The following is a 9,297-nucleotide window of genomic DNA, read 5'->3' on the forward strand; positions in this document are numbered from 1 at the left end:
TAAATTCATCCCAGGATGCATTGGGGGAATAGAAGAGATATTCCATCAGTCCTTTAAAAACGTCATCCTATAACAATGAGAAGGAACTGCCACACATGGTGTCAAATCCTATCATCCCAGGTACTTGGGAGGCTGAGGCAGGAAAATCCTAAGTTCAAGGCCATCTGGGTAACCTAGCAAGATCTTGCCTCAAAATAAAATAAAAAGTGGCTAAAGATGTAGTTTAGTGGTAAAGCACTTTTCTAGCATGTGTGAAGCCCTGGGTTCAACCCTCAGTACTACAAAAATGAAAAAATAAAATGAAAAATAAGGAAATTTCAAAACAAATCACTGAAGCTTTGCTTGGGCATAGAAATTTTCACTTTCCCCCCCACTTCCTTCCTTCCTTCCTTCCCTTGCTTAATATGTAGTCTGGATATAGCCATTCACAAAATACAGCAGATTGGAGGGCACTTTCTTTGCAAAGTGTGTACAAAACAAAACCATGTATTTTTCTAGAGAATTTCAGTGCCTAGTTATTATGCAATCTCTCCAGCCCACCATCCCTCCTCAATTCGTCTCTGAGCACCCGACTTGAAATGCTGCCAACTCTTTTTTGGAATGGGGTGTTTTCTTTTTTTATAACAAAGAAAACATTTCCCTGTAGTCCCAAGGCACTGTTGATGGACTTCACTATTTTAAGCCAAGCCCCAGTACTTTCCAGGACTATTTATAGATTTTGCTCATCCAACCATTTTCTTACTGGAATTATCTTGCAGTCTAACCTGATCATCATATAATAAATTCTTAAATGTAATTTCATTTACCTAGGGGTTTTACTGAATGGACTATAATTTGGTGGCCTTTGGACATTACAACAAATGATCATCACAAGATATAAATTAGGAAATGTACTTTTAGTAAATATGATTTGGGTTAATATCCCTTAAAATATGGAATACTCAATCATATTGAGAAGAAAAATGTTGGAACACTAGTGGGTGAATGGGTGGGGACGTGGTGGGTAATTTGTAATCACACTGAGCCACACAGACACACATGCACACAGAAGTGCTAATGTCCGGCCCATAAACATAACAAATGTATAAACTCACTAGTAATCAAAAATTGTAAATTAAAGTCACAGAATGCAATTTTAACCTATACAAATGACATAGCCTAGAACCAATACAATTGAAACTTTTTCTTTATTCTATTTTTTTTTCTCTTGGGGTCGTGGTGCTGGGGTTAGAATGCAGGGCCTCCCACATGCTAGGCAAGTGTTCTACAACTGAGCTACGTCCCCAGCCAGCGTGACTTCTCCAACTAGCCAGAGTAGTAAGAAGGGCACACACAGACTCCGACAACAGGAGAATAAACGGTTTCCACCCTTCTGGAAAGTTCAACAGCTTCCACTCTTGCTCCATCTTGCAGTGGAGGTGATCTACTGGGGCCCATTTTCTATGCTGAAAAGAAAACTTTAACTGGCCTTCTTTTGCTGATGGCACAGAGAGGGTGTCTTCACCACAAATTCCCACTGTAAACGCAACTGCACGCTCTCTGGAACCCATGCTGGTCTAACAAGCAGTTGTGAGGCGTAGTAACCACACGTCACCTTCGGAAGGAAAGGACACCCTTCTCCATGCCCCAGACACTCAGAGACCACGTCAGGGCTGGCTCACCAGATAGCACTGCTTCCTTGTCCTGGCAGCTGCCTGCCTTCACAAAATCGCCCTTTGATGGGATGTGCTGGGCTTGCCCTGAGGAGTGCAAATCGGCGTAGAAACCTTCCTAGTGCACCTGGGAATGGGACGTGGTTGAGGAATCATCACCATGTCACACGACCTCCCAAAAGGATCAGGAGACAGCGTACTTCTGAATACCCGTGAAACCATAAGCTTGACCCTTACTGCCAAACTTTTTTTTTTTTTTTTTTTAACTTTTTGCTTGGACTTCCTAGAAGCTCAAAAACAAACGTATGACTTACCTTAAGCAACTGTACTAGACCACATGGGAAGTGTTTTATGCTTCCCTGTATGGTTTTTCTTGCCTTACTGTATTTACCCTGCTCCAACCATCTGTAGTTATTTCAACCTTTAGTATTTAGTATCAGTGATGGAGATATAAATAAACTTAAGTTAAAAATATCAAAAGAAGGGGCTGGGGAGATAGCTCAGTCAGTAGAGTGCTTGCCTTGTAAGCACCCAAAAAAATATATATATATATCAAAAGAAACATTCAAAAGTTTCTATTAGATGTCAAGGGGACCTTTTGAAGAAGTTTGGAAGCTACAGGTCAGTTCTGAGAGCTCTTCACTGGGATGTTGTCCTTTTTCTGACACCAATTCTGTGTCAGAATTTAGGGCCAATATTTGGTTTCATGTTCTGTATTATTGGGCGATCTGAGAAACCTGGGCATCTCCCGATGTATACTTTATCTCTGTGTCACCAATTACTATTTAAATAGCAGGATCCACCTGTAAAATATCTTTAGTTCCTTATGGCAAAGATTTATGTCCACTACTGTTACGTTATTTTACATTCATATATTTATTTATTGACCAGATATCTCTTGAGCACCTGCTGTTCATGACACAGTTTGTGACGCTGGGGAAGATGCATAATAGCTCTGTAGTGTCTGGTCCCCTCAGCCCTCAGGCTGGGAGGCTCTGTGGCCAGGGCCATGGCTTGCCACCAAGCAGTTTCAGGAAACTAAGAGGCATTTAATGTCTGGTTAAATAAATGACTGGTGCAGGGCTCGGATTGTGGTTTGGGGCTGGGGTTGTGGCTCAGTGGCAGAGCGCTTGCCAAGTATGTGTGAGGCACTGGGTTCGATTCTCAGCACCACATATAAATAAATAAAAATAAATGTCCGACAGCTGAAAATATATTTAATAAATGAATAATGGGTGAATATTATTCTTATCACTCATGCCTTCCTTTTTAATTTTAATTTTTAGTTGAGAAATAATTTTATATATGTGTGGGATACAATGTGATGTGATCTCTGTATACATTGTGTGATGATTACGTCAAGCTAATTAGCACATTCATCTCCCTGCAGACATTATCCGTTTGTGTGGTGCTTTGTTTTCGTATTTGCAAGGCACTCTTAGCAATTTGTAGGGGGGTTTTTTTGTCTTTGTTTTTGTTGCTGGGGATTGAACCCAGGGCCCTGAGCATGCTGAGCGAATGCTCTTCCACTGAGATACGTCCCCAGCCCCACTCATAACAATTTTGAAATACACAGTACATTACCCTGCTGGGCAGTGGGTCTTGAAAGCTTGTTCTCCTGTCTAGCTGAAACTTCGCACCCTGGAGTCATCACCATGTGGCCTCTGGTCACCCCTTCTACTCTCTGCTGCTGCTGCTTCTTTTTCTTCAAGATACTTTTATTTCTTCAAATCTGTTACTTATCAAGAGTGACTGAAATAAAAAATATAATTGGGTCCCATCATTATTGTCATCATCGTGGAAATGACTTTAAGAGAAAACTGACCAGTGTTCTGTAACCAGTAAATAGTTGCCATTGACAGACAGCCCAGAGTCTGTCCAGAATGCTCAGGATATGTTATCTAATACAACGTGCCTGTTCACAGGCGGGGAAACCCAGGAAATAACTTATGTGAATGTGTTGGTTTCATCATACAAGACAGCTACGAGTGGCTGGGGATATGGCTCGGTTGGTAGAGCGTTGGTCTAGCATGAAAAGGGCCCTGGATTCCATCCCCAGCACCCCCCCCCCCGCCCCAAAAAAAGACAGGTACAGAAGCACCACTGGCCTCTGAGAACACTGGACCATGCACCCTTGAGGAAAGCGTTGCCTCCCTCATCACGAGCTTCCAGCAGCCAGTCCTGCTGGGTACACAGCGTTGGTCGCTTTGCGCCCTGACTGCATCATCATACGGCAGGGAACAGTATCAAACGAAGAGGAAGTCGATCCAGCAACGGAGCGACAGACTGCCATCCTCTGGCTGACACAGATGTGAGTGTCCTAAGCACCTGGACACATTCCCTCTGAGGGTCATAAATACCAAAGCGGGCAGCTCAGTAGATGACGACTCCCTGCCCAGACACAGGAAGCCTTGGCACGGGCCCCCAATCCAGCAGATCTGTAGCCCTTAACCAGGCAGTCACCGGGGCCTTTGGGTTCCCTTTCAGCCCCGGCTCTTCCCACATCAGCTGCCAGATGGGTGCAGGCAAAATCAAGAGGACTCACAAAGGGGGGGTTTCAAGATGGTGGACTAGAGGGTGGCTGCACTCCATGTTGCTCCAGGACTCAGGATTCAAAAGAGGAGATATTGAGAGACTTGGGACCAACTCAAAGCAGCCGGGTGAGTCTCTCCGTTGGGGAGGCGTCCCGGATGGGGCGGTCGTCCTGGAACGCAGGGAACTTTGTGAAGTAGAGCTGCCGGGCGAGACACCCCTCCCCCCGCTGGAGTAGTGAACTCGGACAACTGGGAGCATCCTGGAGGAGGCCGCTCAGCACAGCACTGGGACTCAGAGCAACCACTGGGGCTCCGGGCGATGGCCCAGAGGAGGAGCTGCGAGGAGAGCTGTTTGGACTCAGAGCAACCACTCCTGAACACCGGGGCCTGCCTGGAGGAGGAGGAAGAGGAGGAGGAGGAGCACGGTGGGTTGCTTAGACTCGGAGTGACTGCATCAGAGCTCCAGGTGGCTGCTCAGAGGAGGAGGCAAGTGGTAAGTTGTCTGGACTCAAAGCGACCACTCCTGAGCACCGGGGGACTGCCCGGAGGAGGAGCACAGTGGGTTGCTTGGTCTCTGGCTGCACCAGAGCTCTGGGCGGCTGCCGGAGGAGGCGTGCAGCGGGTCGCTTGGACTCAGAGTGACTCAGAGCGACCGCTCCTAAACACCCTGGGGGGCTACCCGGAGGAGGAGGAGGAATGGGGTGGGTCACTTGGACTCGGAGTGACTGCCCAGGGCTATGGGCAGTTGGCAGGAGGAGGAGGCACGCAGTGAGTTGCTTGGACTCCTAGAGACCACAAGAGAACACCGGGTGGCTGTCCGGAGGAAGAGGCGTGCGGTGGGTCGTTGGGACTCGGAGCAACTGTACAGGGCTCCAGGTGGCTGCTCAGAGGAGGGGCTGCATAGCCAGGCGATTAGGTGCAGAGCAGGGTCCCAGGACCTAGGAGGCTTCTTGGTGGAAGATCCGCACAGAGACACGCTGAGGGGCGGAGCAAAGTTTCCAGGACTGCGGGCAGATTCTCTGAGGAGAGGCAGCCTAAGGAGACTCGTCTGCGAAGGGTGAGGGTCCCAGGCCCAGGAGGCAGGTCCGGGCCCCTGGGAACATTGCAGAGGAAGGCAACCCAGCCCAGGCAGTAGTTGTGGATTGAGGGGAACCTCTAGGAGGGGAACTGACCAGCGAGACCTCCCCACCAGGTGAGTCTTCCCTGCCGGGTGAGGTTTTCCCACAAGGATGGTAAAACCAGAGACACAGGCCCAAACAGGCCTTGCCTCAGCCCGCAGCCTAGTTCCCCTTTGGATGACCATTGGTCAACAAGTGGAGGCACCTCTGCCCACTAGCAGGGATTATACCCCACCTGAAGGCCACCACTCCTAGAGAGGCAGATTCCTTGTGGAGCACTGCATTATCAACTTCCTCCAAGACTTCAGCCTCCTGAAGGCTAAGAGGGGATACACTAGAAATCTTCAGGGATATTATAAGTCAATAGAGGAAATCTGCAATATCTCAGCGGTCCACTGATACCTGAACAATATGAGAAAACAAGGGAAGAAAAGGCCCCAAACAAATCTAGATGTTACATCAATAAAACCCAATGACAGCATGGCAGAAGAAATGACAGAAAAGGAGTTCAGAATGTACATAATTAAAATGATCAGGGAAGCAAACGATGAGATGAAAGAGCAAATGCAGGCATTGAATGATCGCACCAATCGACAATTAAAAGAGCAAATACAGGAAGCAAAAGATCATTTCAATAAAGAGTTAGAGATATTGAAAAAAAACCAAACAGAAATCCTTGACATGAAGGAAACAATAAACCAAATTAAGAACTCCATAGAAAGCATATCCAGTAGGATAGAACACCTGGAAGACAGAACCTCAGACATTGAAGACAAAATATTTAACCTTCAAAACAAAGTTGAACAAACAGAGAAGATGGTAAGAAATCATGAACAGAATCTACAAGAACTATGGGATATCATGAAAAGGCCAAATTTAAGAATTATTGGGATTGAGGAAGGCCTAGAGAAACAAACCAAAGGAATGAACAATCTATTCAATGAAATAATATCAGAAAATTTCCCAAATCTGAAGAATGAAATGGAAAATCAAGTTCAAGAGGCTTATATGACTCCAAATACACAAAATTACAACAGACCCACACCAAGGCACATTATAATGAAAATACCTAACATACAAAATAAAGACAGAATTTTAAAGGCAGTGAGAGAAAAGAACCAAATTACATTCAGGGGGAAACCAATACAGATATCAGCAGATTTTTCAATCCAGACCCTAAAAGGTAGAAGGGCCTGGAACAACATTTTTCAAGCCCTGAAAGAAAATGGATGCCAACCAAGAATCTTATACCCAGCAAAACTTACCTTCAAATTTGACGATGAAATAAAATCCTTCCATGATAAACAAAAGCTAAAAGAATTTACAAAAAGAAAGCCAGCATTACAGAACATTCTCAGCAAAATATTCCATGAGGAAGAGATGAAAAACAAAGAAGCAAATCAGCAAAGGGAGGAATTATCCGAAAGGAATTGTCAGATAAAGGAGGAACCAAGTCGTGTCAAATAAATAAATAAATAAATAAATAAATAAATAAATAAATAAAATTTAAAAATGAACCAAATGACCGGGAATACAAATCATATCTCAATACTAACCCTGAATGTTAATGGCCTGAATTCATCAATCAAAAGACATAGACTGGCAGATTGGATTAAAAAGAAAGATCCAACAATATGTTGCCCAGAAGAGACTCACCTCATAGAAAATGATACCCATAGACTAAAGGTGAAAGGATGGGGAAAAACATACCATGCACATGGACTCAGCAAAAAAGCTGGAGTATCCATCCTCATTTCCAATAATGTGGACTTCAAGCCAAAGTTAGTCAGAAGGGATAAAGAAGGACATTTCATACTGCTTAAGGGAAGCATAAATCAGCGAGGTATAACAATCATAAACATCTATGCCCCAAACAGTGGCTCATCCATGTATGTCAAACAAATCCTTCTCAATTTCAGAAACCAAATAGACCATAACACAATAATACTAGGTGATTTTAATATGCCTCTCTCACCACTGGACAGATTTTCAAACAAAAATTGAAAAGAGAAACCATAGATCTCAATAACACAATCAATAATTTAGACTTAGCAGACATTTATAGAGTATACCATCCAACCAAGAGTGAATACACTTTCGTCTCAGCAGCACATGGATCCTTCTCTAAAATACACCATATATTATGCCACAAAGCTAATGTTAGCAAATACAAGAAGATAGAGACACTACCTTGTATTCTATTAGATCATAATGGATTGAAGTTAGAAACGAAAGAGTAAAAAACAGAAACTACTCCAACACCTGGAGATTAAACAATATGCTATTATATGATGAATGGATAACAGAAGATATTAGGAAGGAAATTTAAAAATTCTTAGAGGTAAATGAGAACAAAGAAACATCATATCAAAATCTCTGGGACACTATGAAAGCAGTACTCAGAGGAAAATTTATTTCATGGATCGCATTTAATAAAAGAAGTAAAACTCAACAAATAAACGACCTAACACTACAGCTCAAAGCCCTAGAAAAAGAACAGACCAGCACCAAAAGTAGTAGCAGACAGGAAATAGTTAAACTCAGAGCTGAAATCAATGAAATTGAAACAAAAGAAACAATACAAAAAATTGACAAAATAAATAGTTGGTTCTTTGAAAAAATAAACAAAATCGATAAACCTTTAGCCACACTAACAAAGAGAAGACGAGAGAAAACCCAAATCACTAAAATTCAGAATGAACAAGGAAATATCACAGCAGACACGAGTGAAATACAAAACACAATTAGAAGCTATTTTGAAAATCTATACTCCAACAAAATAGAAAATTTCGAAGACATCGACAGGTTTCTAGAGACATATGAATTGCCTAAACTGAACGAGGAGGACATACACAATTTAAATTGACCAATTTCAAGTAATGAAATAGAAGAAGTCATCAAAAGCCTACCAACAAAGAAAAGTCCGGGACCAGATGGGTTCTCAGCCGAGTTCTACAAAACCTTTAAAGAAGAGCTCATTCCAATACTTCTCAAAGTATTCCATAAAATAGAAGAGGAGGGAACCCTCCCAAACTCATTCTATGAAGCCAATATCACCCTGATACCTAAACCAGACAGACAAATCGAGGAAAGAAAATTTCAGTCCAATATCCTTAATGAACATCGACGTGAAAATTCTCAACAAAATTTTAGCAAATCGCATACAAAAACATATTAAAAAGATAGTGCACCATGATCAAGCGGGTTTCATCCCAGGGATGCAAGGTTGGTTCAACATCAGGAAATCAATAAATGTAATTCACCATATCAATAGACTTAAAGTCAAGAATCACATGATTATTTCAATAGATGCAGAAAAAGCATTTGATAAAATACAGCACCCCTTCATGCTCAAAACACTAGAAAAAATAGGGATAGTGGGAACATTCCTTAACATTGTAAAGGCCATCTATGCTAAGCCCATGGCTAATATCATTCTAAATGGTGAAAAACTGAAAGCATTCCCCCTAAAAACTGGAACAAGGCAGGGATGCCCTCTTTCACCACTTCTATTCAATATTGTCCTTGAAACTCTAGCCAGAGCAATTAGACAGACCAAAGAAATTAAAGGCATACGAATAGGAAAAGAAGAACTCAAACTATCCCTATTTGCTGATGATATGATTTATATACTTAGAGGAACCAGGAAATTCCACCAGAAAACTTTTAGAACTCATAAGTGAATTCAGTAAAGTAGCGGGATATAAGATCAGTGCTCATAAATCTAATGCATTTTTATACATAAGTGATGAACCTTTGGAAAGAATAATTAGGAAAACTACCCCATTCACAATAACCTCAAAAAAAATAAAATACTTGGGAATCAATCTCACAAAAGAGGTGAAAGACCTCTACAATGAGAACTACAGAACACTAAAGAAAGAAATTGAAGAAAATCTCAGAAGATGGAAAGATCTGCCATGTTCTTGGATAGGCAGAATTAATATTGTCAAAATGGCCATACTACCTAAAGTGCTATACAGATTCAATGCA

This window comes from Sciurus vulgaris (genome assembly GCF_902686455.1).
Source record: "Sciurus vulgaris genome assembly, chromosome: 7".
Taxonomy (NCBI): domain Eukaryota; kingdom Metazoa; phylum Chordata; class Mammalia; order Rodentia; family Sciuridae; genus Sciurus; species Sciurus vulgaris.